The 18184-nt window shown below is 39.5% G+C and overlaps 1 protein-coding gene and 1 non-coding gene across 2 annotated transcripts in view; one reads left to right on the top strand and one right to left on the bottom strand.

The window, feature by feature from the left end:
• Positions 1-18184, top strand: part of LOC124156426 (bicaudal D-related protein homolog) — a 301899-nt gene that overhangs the window by 62617 nt on the left and 221098 nt on the right. The window lies entirely within an intron of this gene.
• Positions 14206-14279, bottom strand: Trnae-uuc. Its single transcript has one exon. It is a non-coding gene; the product is annotated as a tRNA-Glu (tRNA).

Below are 18184 nucleotides of genomic sequence, written 5' to 3'. Positions count from 1 at the left end.
TTTGTTGCGTCATGCTGGTGCATTCGAAGGGTTAAGATTTCCGAATTAAAGGTTTTTAATTGTTGAATCAATTACCTTTTTGGTTAAGTGAGACGATTGGTACACGCGACTGAATAATATCCCATCAACGGATATAATATATGAAACTCGAATCATAAGTATTGACAATTATGAAGTAAGCGCGGTCATTTCAAACGAGTCCTCCAGTCATCCCCTACATATTCTGCCCTTTTCCTTCTGTTCCCAGCAAATAATTACACAGCCGCCATGTCTCTCTGAACCCACCTTCTGGAATAAGTTCCCATTTATTATGATTTCGCCCGCGACCATTGTATTTAGGGCTGTGTGAGCTGTCGAGAAGCCATTCCGGACAACATGCTGCTGAAAGTGAACGCATTGTCGACGGCTGCTACCTTTTTCTCACACGTGTCTTACGGTGCATTCTCGTCTCTAATACGTGTTGGTCTTGAGCAAGTACAAGCGAGTAATTTCTTTTCTTTGTGAATAATGGTACCCTCGAACGTAGATCAGTATCTGAAGGCAATGTAAATATCTGGAAAAACGGCCTTACATTCGTGAAGCCATAAGAAATTTGAATGGCATATTCTAAATTTATTTTTTTCGAACCCATTTTTTTTAACTGCATATAATTCGGTGCATAATATTATGATCATTTATAAAAGTTGAAAATTTTCTGAATTCACACCCAAGCTAAAAAAAATGACATCAGAGAGAGGAATGAGATGGAAACAATAAAAGTGAAGAAAGTTTTAAAAAATGCAGCGGAACTAATCGCCGCAGTACCAGCCCAATTAAAAATACAAATCAAGGCATGATATTTTTACGCAAAACAAATCCGTCTTTTTACGAACTGACAGAGCCAATGTAGGGAATCAGTTTTGCGAGCAGAAATTTTTAATCAAACGTCATTTACTCCGATAGAGTAGGTGTGAAGACGGAGCAGGAGTGAAGATGAAATTTGTGAATTAAAATTAGTTCTGCGACAATCGCTGGATGCATTAGCTTAAAGAATGACATTTAATGAATCAATAATGCCGTAAAGTTTGTTTGAAGAGTGCAAAACATTCCATTGACAAGCCCTAACCTACGGACCGACTGCCTTGCGCTGCATTTCAGTCAATAGTCAGCTGATTAAAGTGGAAAGTGAATGGATCGCCTTATAGTACACTAGAATATACCAGACGAAGGACAAGAGTTGAAAATGCGCGCACAGGAGTGCACAAAGAATAGAAAAAACCGAATCAACAAATGAAAATTATCTCACATGCAGCACAAGACACCATTAAGGCCGCACGAATCAGCCAAATGTTTACACTTACCACGCGCGATTTCTCAGGCACCAAGTCTGCTGAGTTTATGAAACGCTCAGCGCCCGAGAAAGTGACCTCGATGTCTTTCATTTGCAAATAAAGAATGACTCGCTCTTACGTCAGGCAAGGCAATACCTTCGTCCTGACCAGTGACACTTTAAAATAAGAACAACCTCTTCCTCGCGGACCACAACATGGCCAATCGAGGTTAACTTGATGCATTCAGGAAATCTTACGCCACCGTCGGTTGATTGGTAAAGTAAAACCAAACAGGGTTGGATTTAAAGAATGAGATAAGAAAGGGGGAAGTGGTAAGAAAGCGCGTATCCCAATCATAATCATCATCCTGCTTTTAAGGAAAGGCGGTAAGTGGACGGAATGGCTTCCGCCATTCACAAGTCAGTACGGTCTGAACTCCACCCACTCCAATCATATCGAATCTTCAGGCCGAAATGCGGTGTCTTAGTGTCCGGGATTTGAAGTCTAACTCGCAGTATGACACTCCAACACTCCAATACGCTGTCTGTCTCAGTCTGTTCGACTACATACCACCCTGCAAGCCGCCTCAGGAGGCGTGTGGCGGGGGTATTGGGACTCAAGCCGTTAACAATATAAGGAAAGGAAATGCGCTTAGATATATGACCTCTGAGTCCCACTTGGCATTCATTGAAGTCCTTAGTTGCTCGCGGAAACAACGAATTCCTATACGAAACCGTAGACCAAAATATCTCTCTCAATTTACCGTTTCTACCGGACCTAGACACTTTTCTGTAACTAACTATTAATTTTATTTGCGTGGTAGCATTTTCGTGTCCTTATCACTCTCCTAGTTTGTCTCTACCGCTTGTCGTTATCTTCGGTGTTTGGCCTGTGTCCGACGAATGAGATCGTTTCTGATTAAGGCTAGGATGAGTGCTGCACGCCTGGTGCTGTATCACCCCATGCCACACACCCTGGTGGTGGCTAGCACGGTACCTCGTGGATGTAGGTGTAGAAAAATAGTGTGGTTCTACGATGATGCTCATTCTGTCTCTCTGAAAGGTGTTTGTTCTTAATAGTTCACGTAGTACAAGCCGAGCTCTTAGTCTCCGAGTCTTACGTGACTTCCAACTGCGGATTGCCCTTTCTGTTAAGGAAAACAACGAGACCTGTCCGATGGCCCCAGTAAAAATAATCTCCCCCCTGCCAAACACACAAAAGGTGTTTAGCAGAGTACCCTGAGGATATAGACTGCTATAAACTTCGGGTTTTCATAAATTAAAATCTCCCGTCGCAGGAGCACTCTGTGAGGCAGAAAAAAAGCAAACGAGATGCATTTCCACGGCAGTGACGCCAGCGCATAACGGATTCTCCAGACTCCACCAAGCCGAAAAATTTTCATCCCTCGAAACCCAGGGGGGTGTGGAGGGGAAGACAAGCGTGAGCACGCTCAAATTCACTCGCGTTTCGGGTTTACGAAACAAGTGCTGTGCGGGAGATGCTAGTGGGGGGGAGAGGGGTTGTTTGCGCTTGCCATATTGCGGGCGAGGGAGTGAGGAATTTGAAGGAGTCGTCGAGGGGGGGTGGCGAAGGGAGTCCTTAGATTGGTGAGGATCTTCGATCATATGCGTAACCAGATACTCCCGTTTTAGCACTTAACCATTGAGCAGGGACATACAAAGGATGTTACTTCTGGGGGAACAGAGCTTACAGTCGTGATTAAACAATCCATTTATCCGAGCAAGCACGTAGTGGGACAAATGCTGGGATGGATTCACGAAATTAGAACATGGCCTATTTCCAGGTCATGCACTCATGCATTTACGCAATTTTAAGGTAATGAAGAATCTGAGCTTTTCCCGGTGAATAGCGTGGATGAAAGCTTCTCGGGTTTCCAACCGGGTCAGGGTCTGCATGGTGTAGGCCCAGTGCAGACCCTGACCCGATTGGAAACCCGAGAAGCTTTCATCCTCAATTTTAAGGTGTTTTCACGGTGCAATTTTAATGTTAAATGTGTATACGCATCTTTCCTTGCGAGTAAAAGCATCGCTTAAACACTCATTGATTCATGTAAAACATCACTTTTTAATGGACCATCTTATTGAGAGATTTGCTCAAAAATTTTGAAATATAAATTCATGAACAAAACAAATTATAAAAATGATCATACGCTCATCAACTTTCTGTTCAGTCAGTCGGACCCAATATTTTTGGGAAATCTGAACGAATTTCGGGGCAATTTCGGTGCTTTAGCCTCCATAGTACCCTCCATGGCTAAGTAGTAACTCCCGTTGAGGTAGTTGGTCCAAACATCAATCCGCACCACTGACGTCATAGCATTTATATTTTAACCAGAGGAGCCCATTCATGATAATGATCTTGAGCTAGTTTTGTCGGGTTGGGCGTGCTCGGCGACTCATGGGGTTTGTGACTCTAAAGGTCCAGGGCAAGCTCCTGCCTCCTCATGATGTTGGGAACGATATTGCCCTCGCAAGTATTTATTGTGAAGAATCTCAGTTTTCCCGGCCAATAATTTGCAGGAATTTTATTCACACCGGTGTCTCTGGTTTTTCACTGCGTGGTAATTTCTTTGGATGCAGACGTCTCGAGGGTTATACAGACAATGCCGGAGTGAGGCCTCGAAATTACCACTCAGTGAGGCACACTATTGGCGACTTTAATCACCACTAGCGGCGCTAGCGTCGGTGACGTAACATTACAAAATGCCAGATCTTTTGCCTGAAGTCTTCTGGGGCTCTCCAACGGTTTTCAATCTTTGTGCATCCTGATGAGGTTGAACGAGTCATTCGTTGAAACATTTGTGATATACAGCGATTTTAAACCGTTGGAGAGCCCGAGAAAACTTCATGCAGTTTATTCGACGGGAAATAATTAAGTACACCATATTCTACGTAGTGATAATCCTAAAACGCATATACTATTCACTTTATCGAAGGATAATGGTACATACTACGATGGGAGGTGATTCTGAAGATGGAGAGCGTGTACAAGATTGAAATACCTCATCGGCGCAAGCCGAGAGTCAGTTGTTTTTTATATGATTTCCACCTCCCCCGCCATCGCCGACTTCTGTTGTTATTGTGTGGGAGTGACCCACTTTTTTTTACGGGGGGAGGTGTGGAAACCGCGTACTTTAGATGAGAGGGAGGTGGGGGGTCAAGAGGAAGGAGAGAGGGGGGGAGGGTGAGGAAGGGGGAAAGTGCCCATTGTTCGGGAAAAAAACAAAAAGAGAGGATAGGCGAGACCTTTTAGCGGTCTCGTTACACTCAGACAGAGGTGGAATGTCACAGATTTTGTTTGTACCGAATGAAGTTGGAGTTTACTGATACCTATTACGATCGCATGTAGAAACGCAACTTCGTGCTGAAATCCCACTAACTAGCAGCTTCATCCGAAGAAAATATCGCATGGTTGTAAAACAAAAGAATACCGCGAGGAACGACCACGGACACTACGACGAGACTGAAAATTTTCATTTTTATCATTTTCATGTCTAAGGAAGTGCCATTTTTTCGCTTACAATTTCGGCTATGTGATTATTTCCGATTCTTGATCAAATGTTCCTTCTCCATTGAATAATTTTCAAAAGCTATACATGTTTATTATGAAAATTGCTTAATATAACACTCATGCGGCATCACAACTAATTGAATCCTCAATATTTCTAAATTTACAAAACCATGTCAGATAAAGTATGCAATAGTTACTAAAAATGGGAGATTCCAACTTCTAATTCAATCGAGAAAGATAGACAGGAAAAAGGAAAGGTAGCAGGCCTAAATATATTATATACTACCTAATTAATCGTATTATAGACGCAAGATCTCGTTGATCGCTTGATCGCAAGACCTCGTTGGTCTTGCTGCTTATTTTTCTATTTATTTGTTGAGTAACAGTGCTTAAGTGTTAATTTTATGCAGACAATTTAATTTATAATATGCCATTAACATATTTTACCAGGAGCCCTCGTTTTCAGCAAGTATGAAGACTTTAACTTGTTTTTTATATGATCATTTCGGTCTCGATTCATTTTGGACGCGGTCCCACATAAAGTCCCTAGAACAAGAATTGATGGAACTGAGAACCTGAGCACACAACCAACATAATAGCTAATCGATGCATGTATCATAGACCATTGGAAATACATTTTTTGAATTCAGAGAAAATATTTCAAAGCTGTGATATAGTGTTTTCACAAAACTAGTGTACTCAAGAATATTGAGAAACTAATTGTGTGATTAGTTTCATAATACCAATAACTTTCCTATAACTTCCTTTCCAATGGCTTTAAATACTTTACTTTGAAGTAGCAGGCTTGTGTATTTGTACTTGCATCATGATTAATTTGATTTTTTTTCTTTGATTCCAGGTACGATTATTCCAGCAAAAAACATTGCCTATTGGCTGAATTTGTTGTCATAGTCACAGTGAGTAAATGGAAAACTTATTTTTATTTATTTTTATAAAGCATTGTCGTACCCTACCCCCTTTGACTCCTCATACGGAGGTGATTGGGAATAGGTTCTTAGAGATAACTTTAATTTCGTTTCAATTGGCTTCCCAATCAGATGAGTACGGAATTCGCTCTACATCCGCATTGATCAAGAAGATTAAGCATTATTAAAAAAAGGGTCAGTTAGTTGCCGACCAACTGCAGTATAGCAAATGTTTTTTGAGTTCCTGGCAATCGTGGGGTTACATATTATTCGACCTAGAATTCACGAAGCGAACCGATCAAACTAGATCAGCAATAGATAAGCAAAAAATTCGACCACTGAAGTTTGACGTATTGGTATATGAAAGGTTCAGAATACCTGTAATTACTCATAAAGTTCGCAATGGAACTACACGACCGTGAAGTCTTTTTTCTCTCTAATCATGAAGTTCCTCAGATCGTAGCCAATCGATAGATATCATAGCTACTACAAAAAAACGCGAAAAATTATTCTCAAATAAAACTAAATTTGGTTCAGAATGTATAGTATTGGTCGCTAATGTTGTGGTACTGTCCTGACCATAATAAAAAGTTATAAATATTTAAATAGTTATTATATTCCTACCAGACCTACAGAGCGGCTAAAATTAAAGCATTCTTTCAAAACTGAAATAAAAGAAAAAAAGTTATTTATGCTTACCTTTTTCCATATTTTTCATCTTATGAATAGTACGAGTTCATAAACACGCAGATTAAAAAATCAGTTAACTATAAGACCCGCAGGCCTACTGGGCAGTGAGGATAATTCAGGTTATAAGGGAGCGAAAAATTAAATATGATACTGTAGATTTAAATGCGGGGTTAAATAAATAATGTAAATTTAAATGCAGGCCTTCATTTTAAGTCATAGGGATCGACTTGTTGATTCGCAAAAAATTCAGAAATGATATTAGACGTTTTTGGCTACTCACGGTCCCGTGACCAAGAAGCACAAAGAAGATGTAGCTGTAATTAGCTTCGCAGTTTTCGTAATGAAAATCCTCATGGAGGAAGTTCATTGCTTACATTTACCTTATTCCTTGTAGTTCTGTATAGCAGTATCGCACTCCTCCTCTGTCTCACGATATTCATTTTATTTTAACATAATTTATTTCGTTAAAATTAATAATGAACTCATGAAATTTTGTTAAAGAACCCGTCAAATAATGGATAAAAAAGTATAAACCACAGATAATGAAGTTTTCCTTGTGATTTTGAATATTTACCTTCCTATCTTTGAGACATAATTGTTTTCCTTAAGTAATGCAGAATAAGTCCAAACGCCTCGTCGATTATAGATTATTACCTGGAAAATTTGTTGACAGTACAAAGGATATTAATAATTTGTTTACATATATATACCACGATGAAACGTGATGTATGCGCCCAATGCAGCTATACCATTTCACATGTGATAGCGATACATTAATAAAGCAACTCAGCTTATTAAAACAACTTTTCTGTTTCCACACTCTTTTATTTTCACCGACCATGGTTTCGGCAACTTGTGCCATTGTCAAGACCTTGACAGATAGAAGGCAAAAATTTATCAGCAGAAGTTAAAACGATATTACTAACGGTTAATAATTACTACCAATAAGTAGAGGATGGGTATAATTGTGAGAGACAGACTATCTTAATGGAAGGTGTTTTTCAATTTGCTTAGAGTCTCGCTCTATTTCGTCTGGGATCTCATACGACGCGTGCGAGGAGCGGAAAATGTTTCCAAAGAATTAAAAAAAAAATGGTAGGGTCCGTGGCGTGGTTTAAAGAAAAAAACTGTTCCGATCGCCGGGCGGACAGGCGGGCAATGTGCAATATTCTTTGGCGCCGCGTGAACGCCCGAGGTAAACAGGAGCGAAACAGCTGTTCGGGCAGGAGTCGGTCGGCAGTCCGTTCTGCAGTGCGTGTCCATGACAAAAGTGGTTCTTCTAACGCTTAGGAGTGACGGCAGGGGGAGCGAAGCAGAGGGGAGGACGGAGGGCGAGAACCAGGGATAGGTTTGGTCGATAGATTCAAACATTCATCGAATATTTGAAGAGCCTCCCTATGCATCCACTTGTTGAAGTTGTTAAAACTTTCGCGGCCCATACGTTGCCAATTAATAAAAAGTTTGGATTAACCCTCGTCTTGTTGCTTGATATTCAACGTTTCTTCCCATCTGCATCTTGAGGACACAGGTACAAATTTTGCGATGAGATCGTAGTCTCCGTATTTCAGTCATACAACAAGTCCTGAAGAGGTCTCCGGGAGAGGGGAAGAAACGTTGAATTTTAAGCTCCAAGACGCGGGTTAACGCAAAAATTTAATTAAACGATTCATCGGATTATATTAAATAAGTTGTAAAGGCAAACTCGACGAATGGATTCGAAAAATTGCCGATTTTACGATTTTCATTCCAATGTCGATGATGATTTATGTCGTTGGCTGGAAATAGAATACTTCATTGTAAACAGCTGGTCGTCAGTCGTCTATGTATTACACTGTAACTTCAATTGGGGCAACGAATACTAAATTGAAATGCCATCGGAATCTGGTAAAGTAATTATTTATTGTTTACAACGGAATGTCAATATTTTGATAGCCATCGATTATCGATCATCATCGATTGTTGATATTCGTTGTCAAAGTTCAGTAAGAGACTTATTATCGTTTTTCTAGGCAGCCAAAGAAAAAGAGAGCTGATTATACCCACGCGGGAGCCGACTTTTCGATCACGTATTCCATTATTCGTTAGCATCATTAACATCGTCGTCCGCTCAAGACATTTTGCCATCAAAAGTCAATGATTGAATCAAGTGAGGGCCGTGGCGCGTGTTGGTGACTGAAGTCCTCATCGAACACTATAGTTCGTTGTTTGTGAGAGTGGGAAGATGACGGGAGCAGGCAGGCAGGTGCTCTATGCTGAGCAGCAGCAGTTTGGATGGAGGGGAGGAATAGTCCACCCCCGCTTCTCAATACCCTTCTCCTCCCCCCCCCCCCACATGTCGGCTGACCGCTGTGCCTTGACAGGCGTCACTTGGGCCATTCATGAAAGCCGTGTCACATGCTATGTAGTTCATTCAATCGCTCTCCAGCGAAATATACCACTTTCATAAATATTATTGCCAAAAACTTATTTTTACTTCAGACGCCTCGTAACTTTCCTGGTAAGCGGTTAAATTTCGTGACCGATAAATTTATTTTATGAAAGAGAAACTTTTAAGTTCTTCAGTTCTCTACATGTATTGATGCTTCGGACCATTTTCTGAATTTTTGGTTGTATCGAGCGTGGGACGAAAATAACATTAGTTTGCCCAGGGAATAGAGAGGGATTATGGCAGCTTCGCTTAAATAAAGATGTACAGTATATAACGCCGTAAGTAGATATTGCGTGATGAAAATATAATAGGGAACCCGGGGCAGAACGGGGTGGCGGGGTAGGTGATTTTTAAGTCCGAAGAAAAGCGGCAATAACTACAACTATTCCAGATTGGTGTTGGTTAACTTACAAGCAATACCAATCTGGGCTAGATATGGTTATTGCCGCTTGCGCACCACCTTTTTTCGCACTTAAAAAAATCGCTTCCCCGTTCCGCCCCGCCACCCTGTTCTGCCCCTCGGGTTCCCCTATACATATTTTTAACATGCATGTAAGACACATAAAAATACTATTCATCCGACAGAGTGGGGAGTAAAACTGAATTCATGCCGGAAGATGGATACTGATACGCGCCCGTCGTCAGAATCCTAAGACTATCGACCATTTTAAAGAGGTCAAATCATTAAAAAAAAAAACTTATGAGCGAAGGCCTCTAGGAAAGATGTCTAACTCAATAATCTAAATTCAATCACTGGATATGGGAAACTACTAGTTAGCCATAGAATAACGAAAAGTTAGCGTAATAAGTGATGCAAGCGTATGATACTTATAGCATGACAAAAATTCAAGCAGATAGTACTTATCAACAAATGTGATGAGTTATTAACTTCACATGGAGAGCCTATTCGCAGTTAAGCTATCATAGAGCTAGGTTATCTATCAATAAAGTATGAGTCTATCTAAGTAAAAGGTATTATGGTACCTTGTTGTACGCAGAAAAAACGACATTTTAAATCTATTGGGTCTTTTACCCTAATCATATGATTGTTTCTACCATAATGATTAGGCTCTCTCAAAATATCTTCTGCATCCGGCAAAAAGTATTCTACTAGAAATTTCAGCAAAAGGTTTCACCTAAATTTTTTTCTAGACTATCCCATTCTAAATCCGTAATTAATTCATTTACACCACTATGTTTATTAATAAATTCAAACACTTGGCGTGAAAAACGTGTGAATAGGACCACGCTGGGACTCGATGTTCTCTTTATTTCCCAGTGCCGTCTCCCAGTCGCGTTTACGGAATGTGATTTTTTCCCATTTAAGGTATGAATAAACCAAAGTCGGAGGGAGATAGCCGGTGCCCTCGCGTGAATCATTGTCTGATAGCAGCTATCTCATGAAGATATAGTTTGAAGAACAGCATCACTGTATCAAGCTTTTCCAAAAGAACTTTTTTTCCAAACAGAGGCAAAATATGATAACGCTATCTCGATAAGCGTATGATTTACCTAGGATGACAACACAGCAGTTTTAATTCTATTTTGAACTCGATGAAAAGCAGACGAGAGTTGTATTGCGTGTTTTTTTCAAAACAATTTCAAAACTCTGCAACGCGTGTGTCGACAGTAAGATATCTTTTCGTGTCTTTACACGAGCGTAAGCTACTAGCTAAGTAAGCTACTAAGCTAAGTAAGGTACTATTTTTCACAGCATCAATGAAGGCTCACTCTAGTAGTAAATTCCATGGAGATTTGTTTTTATTGATAATGAATAGCTGATTTTATGGACTTAAAAACAAAGAGCCTCTACGTTTTAATTACTCATTGATTCAACCCGAAGGTTGGGTTTGGATTGGTGAGGGTAGAGCTCACCTCGTGCTATTTTATACGCGCGAATCTCATACTTTTAAGGGTGAAAGGTGGGCAGTTTTATTCTTTACGTAACCCTGCATTTATATTACTCGAGGATTTATGTAAGGGGTGTCCAAGGGCTTCACCCGGGGACTTAACTTGTGACCTACCCATCAGTACCCGAATTCTTTGACCAAAAGATCGCCACACTTCCCTGAATTCTAGCATAAAAAGTAATCTCATCCTCTCTGGAGTGCACAGATTTCCACGATCAATAATTTGGATACATGCAGCCATGCTGTTCGACTCTATTTCCAAATTTAGTAGAAATGATTTTGGTGGAGACACGTTAAGCACGAGCTCACGATTGGGATCTTCTAAATAGGACTCGCTAAGAATTGGAGCCTTTGCTTGGAAGCTCTAATCCCAAAGAAAGACCTATCACGACCCTCTGGGAAAAAAAGGTCGCTCGCGACAATCCAGAAATACAAAAACAATGGGCAATTCCTGGGAATAATTCAGCGTATAAATAAAAAATATGGGGAATGCATGAAACAACAGTGCTTGATTTTTTAGAAAAATGCGTTATATTTCCTAATCAGAAGTACTTCTTAAAGTGGCACAACTTACTGCGGTTTGTAGTACTGCCGTGGGATTACTCAACGGCTGTACTTGATCAAGTTATGGAAATAATCAAATATTGGCTCTCATTTCAAAGGTTATCGAGGATTTAAAAGAAATACATGTGTTTCTACATGATAGGGTGTGTACAAGTTTAATTTATAATATAATATATGATCATACCATAAGCCGTAAAAGGTCTTTAAAACTCAGTGACTCTCGAGGTACTAACATTTGAGTGGCCACTATGTATGATTTTGGATGGTAAATATGCCTTATTGGTAGGTGTATATTAGCAGAGATAGAAAAAAATTCAGCTGGAAACAAATTCTGTTTCGAATGAGATTCTATTCAAAATTTTACTCATATTTTTCCTATTCCTTGTGCTACTGTTTGAAACAATTAAAGGTAGTTCCCATCTTTTTTAAACCTATCTCATTGAAAGGATTCCTGACAAATGTTTGATATTCCCATTGATGGTAATAGATAAAAATATTCCATGGAGAAGTTATAAATCTCTTTGTGTTAAATAGAAATACCCTAGAACCTCTGTAAACTTTTCTACTCGGCGTACCAATTATCTATATTTATGTCTAATTATTTTTATATTAATCCCCATCTTTTCATTTATCTCGCTACATAAATTGTAAAAATAAAAATTCGAGTGTAACTATTATAACTCAATAGGTATGGACTTATATTTGTGTACGATATGGACGTGAGTCATTCAAGTATTAGAATAACTAATATTTTTGTCGCATTGAAATTTTTAGGGACTGATGATGATAGAGAAAGCATCTCGTTCAATTTTTGTCCCGCCAGGGCGTATAATTTTCTCTGCCCAGTATTTGGCAGACACAACAGTACAGACGGTCATTCAAACAGTTTTAATTTCGCTCTGACCTCGTCGCATGCCCTAGCGTCACCATTGTCACGCGGCTTCCGGAGTTTTCATTTTTCACTATCGTATCGGCAGAGCCATCACAGGTGCAAATGGACGTCCCCACGGGATTGGAAACAACGGAGATTTCCGGAACCTTCAAATGTAATTTTCCATATTTTTTCTAGTCGCACAAAAGCTCTTCCGCTAGCGTCTGCGATGACGACACGCTTTTCGTTTTTTTTTAAATCCGCCGCCTTCTTCGGAACTGATCGTTGTCGAAATTCTCCCATCATAATTTTGAAACTCGACAGTGAAATCGACAGGGAAAATGTTTTCTGGGTATCAAAACGAGCAGATAGCAGATATTGATATCAAAACGAGCAGATATTGATAAATAAAAAAGAAACTGAACTTGGTGATTTGCAAAATCTCTAATTGTAAGATGTGCTTTCTAATCTAATGTTAACTATAGGATAAATAATTTTAGTTCTTTCAGAAACATGCCTACGCGAAGTGTATCTTAGGTTGTTTTTTGTAAATTTTCCTTTTCACCATTGAGGAATTACATTGCACAACAACTACCAATTAAAAAGTGCAAATATCGTAAAAGGAGGTGATGAAGCTTCATGGGGCTTTATTGTACACATCCCAGTATATTTCACTGTAAGAATACAGAAAAACCATCATACCCCATGCCGAGAGTCGAACTCGAGCCTTTTCAGTGAAATCTAGATAGCCTAGCTACTAAAACCCGTGGGGCATATGCGTAAAACAAATCTATGAAAAATTAGAGAGCAAATGGAGCCATTTCTCATGGAATTCTTTTTATCTTTATTCCAGCAGTGTTGCTGACGAAATCAGTCGGTTGGATACCGGAAAAGTCATTTATCAAATAACAATTCTGTACCAACAGATGACAAAGACTTCTATCATGAAGACCGAAAAGATAAATCCAAACCATAGCGGAAATACTCAAGGTGGAAATGGACATTGCCAAAATTCTCTCACCATAATTCCTGAATGAATGGCCAATGAATAAAAATCACAAGAGGTGAGAGAAAAGTTTTCTACGCGAAAAACCGAAGAGTTTTTTTGTTGGGAAAGCTATTCGGGTGATTCGTGGGTGCCACTACACATTCATTGTTTTCGCACGATAGAGCGCTCAAAATCGAACATGTGGTTCCCTTCGTCCCTGAAAAGAAATTTTCGGAGAAAGGCCTTTTGCATTCAAGAGGAAAACTTTCAGTCTCCGCCACGTGCGTTGCATAAGCAAAGAGGACTGAGGCGATATCGAAAGCACTTCATTCTCATGAAAGTGGAATGTCTCATTGTTCGCGGATAGAATCAATGGCTGAAATCGACTTACATTGTGGAATGTAAATAAAGCTGCGATATTCATAAGGAAAATGCGGTGACTTTTACGCGATGGAAAGTGAAAGTTAAGAAGTTCAACTGCGACAACAACACGAGCCCCATTAGGCATTATGATGAGCCACATGAAAACTTTATCTACATTTACATAACACCTCGCAAGTCGCCTCAATAGGCGTGTGGCGGGAAGTGTTGAGCGCCACAGCCGTCAACAAATACAAAGAGAATTCTGACGAAATTACGCCTGGCATTTATAAAATAGAAATACTCCTCTATATATAGTCGTGTAACATAAATTTTTCCTAGTTCAAACATCTCAAATGTACCATTTCAGTTCTCGTGATTCCGACGAGTATTTTTAAGGAGTTTTAATCTAACTTTTTCCTTGGTTTTTATTCCGTCCTTTTTCACCCATTCACCATCGGCTATCGGATATCATGATCAAAGAGATTTCGCAAGACCATTTCCCCATTCCTATACCAAGCTTTCTTAATTTAAAAAGTCATGGCTATCATAATAGCAAATTAGTGAATCTTCAATGATATTTTCAAGGATGACAGATTGAATGAAATTAGTGACAAACACCAAAAATGTTCCCATGCCGGGAATCGAACCCGGGCCTTCTGGGTGAAAGCCAGATATCCTAGCCACTAGACCACATGGGCAAAATAATTAAATAGGCAAAAAATTTAAATAGGCAAAAATACTATTCACTATAAGTAGATAACTTCAAAAAAGAATGAATAAAAAACTCTAGTAATTGCAACTGGGTTGGAGTTGGCTAACTCGGTTGGAAACTCGAGACAAAAACACAACCCCAGACCCATTCACTGATAAAACCTGAACTCATTTCAGCGAGGAACGGGTTCCGATCGTTTTCAACGGAGTTTTACAGCGCGTGCATTGCACTGCTGAGGAATGGGAGGTGAGGTTGAGAGGGTAGGAAGTCAATGGCTGGAAATTTTCGTAACTCTTTCGGCGCGTATTTTTTGGGACTGGACACGGGCGTGAAGATTCTCCCGTTGTGTTTCCGCCGCGTGTCATTTCGAGAGAGATTTAATAATGGCATAGCGCCCCGTTGTATGGGAAATCCACATTTGAAATTCTAATGGACTCTTTTCAGGTGTTTCATTATGGTGAAATTGAATTTCCTCCGATACAAATTGCGAGGATTATGAAATTGAATAATTATAATAATAATGATAGTAATGCTAGCGTTCGCTGTCACCTCGGGACGTTCCAAAGTCCTAACAATCACAGCAACAATGACGGAAGTACAACTGGTCATCATTGAGAGCCCCTCATATGCAGGAGTAGTAGTCCCGAACCCGGAATTTCTCACGCTCGACTGTAGCGGAATAATTTACACGCCTCGCCTATGTTGGATCAGATGTACTACAATTCTGAAGCGCGTCCGTTAGAATTTTCTCAAGATCTCCGAAAAATACGAAGAATAGCTAATATTCCCATGAAAATTTGAAATTCCAATCAACTTTCCCGTTACGTTTTATCAACTACTGCTGCATAACTGTAGCATATCAATTCTTCATCCTCATCGGATAATTTTTGTGTATGTCATTGTGGAGCATTTTTTATAATCTTTTCCAGTTTTTCACCATTCTCATTTTACACGATGTTTCATCAATAAAAACTTCCATTCATACATTTTCCACTTTCAATGAAGACAACTTCAACATTGTAAAATCATTAGTTACATCGTATTCTCTATAATTTTATTAAACCCAATAGAACGCCCTCAAGCTGTAAAATAAAGTGTCCAAACCTCATTAACTTGATGCGTGACCACTTCAATAGACTCGGGAGATGATGATGTTCATATCTAGTGGGGATAGGGGTAAAGAATCCAGCGCTGGAATCTGAACGTGAAGTTAAGGTCGTGAGTCAGCATCCTTTTTAATGGATAACCTCAGAATTCTCTTGGACCTTTGCCGCAGGGAAGACAATAATTACTAACCTTCCACGATTAGTTCGGAATATTTCGTAGCCATACAATCACTACTAGCGAAAACATGGAATGGATGCCGTGACATCATTGGTTTTGATTCTTCAAAATGTTCGCCGAGTTTCTTCTATGTACACTACATATAATTCATTGGATTTCGTAGACTTTTCGGATTATGAATGGAATGAAAATCGTGATTAGGTGCAGATTCAAAATGTCATAGAATTTTGATCATTGGATCCAAATACCATCAAGTCTACAAATATACTGCTGAAGTTATCGCAAAAATATTCAAATTTGCCGTCCACTCTTTGATATGGGTTCTGGAAACTCCCGCAGCCAACATAATTTTCATTGTTTCTCTCGAAGAAAAAAATTAAATAATTTCTGAGAACTTGAATGATTTTCCTCGTGCGTGTTCATAAAATATTCCATGACATTAACTCTTCTTCTCAAGGCCAAAGTGTGACTTGATTAGGAGGACCAAAATCTGAGCAGCATAACTGAATTTTCAAAGGGATCGCGTGCGACAATAGATTAGTGGTGGGACTTTAATGCGGAAAATGGAGACCCGTTTGAATAATTACTTGAGGGAAAAAAAACGAAATGGAAACTCTATCGGCCCTTTTAATTAAAACGACGTGTCCGCATTCACGAAATTCATTAAAATTCAGTCAATCTCTATAGAGCTAAAGAATTTGAAATACTTAATACGAAAAATAGAGCTCTATGGTCTTGAATATGAATTTTAATATGAAGTGCTCCAACGGCCGTGAAGTACTAATTGTCCGTTTTACACCGACTCGAGTTATACTGTATTGGTTACAGAATTGTTTTAGTTTCTATTTCTCTTGGAGGCCGAAATAGCGGTATTCGCACCTATCATGTCTCAAACATTTTGACCCGATCTTCTTGAGTCCATTCTCCTGGCATTTATAGCCTGTATGTCGTTTTTTGTGTACGTATGGATGAGTGAGTGATTGTCAAGGCTTGCCGGTTGAGAGGTTGTGTTTGGCCCCTGCGGTCGTTAGTCCAGCCCCACAAACCTATACATTAATATCCGGGTTGATGTAAAACGGACAAGCGCAATACAATATCAGAATACAGAATAGGTACAATGCTGTTGGAGCACTTCATCTTACAATACAATTGGGAAAACTTCTTCACCTATTTATCCTCTTTCATCATTTTCGTGTCGCATCTGGCGTTATATTTACATCCATTTTTCTCCTCAGCGTGTTCAAGAGTTCCATGTGGTTCATTTTAGAGTGCGCTGCCAGTGTGTGGGACTGTCATGAAATAGGCTTAAAAGAGAGTTAGAACGCGTGCAAATATGAGCTGCCAGGCACGTGAAAAATTGTTACGATGGCCTTGTATGTGTAAGTGACCTGTTAGATAAACTCGGATGGGAGTCTCTGTCAGATCGTAGATTGAAAAATAGACTACTTAAACCTTTTAGATAAAGTCAAGAGCAGTGTCTTCTCTGACGAAGTTAAGAATATCTTTCGAACGCCAACATGCAACGGTAGATCAGATCATATAAATAAAATAAGGGAGATAGACTGTAGAGCAGACAGATTCAGAATGTCTTTTTTTCCACGATCAATAAGAGATTATAACGGCAGCTTTAGAACTCACAAATAGATTAGATGACTTTGTAGTGTAGCCCACTAACTTATGTATACTTTAATGCATGTTTCCGAATTTTATTATTATTCTTAACAGCATGTGGTAGTATAATTTTTAAGTATGCGTAACGTTTTTTAGACCGTGTGGTGACACCATGGTGGGGTGCATGTGGGAATCCAATTGCATGCTGGTGATTGATCACCCCCTGCCAAACACCTTAGAGGTGGCTCGCAGGTAATTATGTAGATGTATTGGTCTAGGGGCTAGGATATCTGGGTTTCATTCAAAAGGGCCAGGTTCTCAGCATGGGAATAATTTCGTTGTCCCTTTAGTTGTTGGATATGAATTTACCTGAGGTTAGAATGAGCTATGTTTTCTCGCCGATGGCCTTGATTTTTTCCCCTGAATGTTGAAAATTATTGAGAAATATCAAAGATTTTCCTCCGATTTTCTTGTGGATTCACCATTAGAATTACATACAGAGGCCATTCTTATGTTTTGGAAGTATAGCATTATATCTCTCGCCATTCGTTGCGGTTTTTTTTTGCTATCACCATATCTCCGCGCCAATTGAATTGGACTGCGTGAGTCTTTGCGTCTTTTAGGGAGTTATTGATCCCTTTTTATCTCCATCAATGCGCCAAATAATCGAAAAAGGTGGGAAACCCGTACAATTAACGAGCATTGGCATTGGGAAAATAACTACTGACGATCTAGACCTAGTAAATTAAATTATACCATCTTCATGTAAGTAATTCACTTTCAGGGAGTACAAATACGTCACTTATCAGTTGGGCATTTACTTTGCTGCTATTTTTATTTCTGCTATCATATATTCGATATTATTTAATGCCGTTACTTCTTATGGCATAGTATATGGTGATGAAGATTATGCAGGGAAAAAGGAGAAATGTTTTATGAATCAGAGATGAGATGATGTTTTATGAAGTCATGCGTGAAAGCCATAGGTACAGATTC

The sequence above is a fragment of the Ischnura elegans genome, chromosome 3 (assembly GCF_921293095.1).
Source record: "Ischnura elegans chromosome 3, ioIscEleg1.1, whole genome shotgun sequence".
Classification (NCBI taxonomy): Eukaryota; Metazoa; Arthropoda; class Insecta; order Odonata; family Coenagrionidae; genus Ischnura; species Ischnura elegans.
The sequence above is the reverse complement of the archived record's forward strand: the minus strand, read 5'-3'. Positions and strand labels throughout refer to the sequence as shown.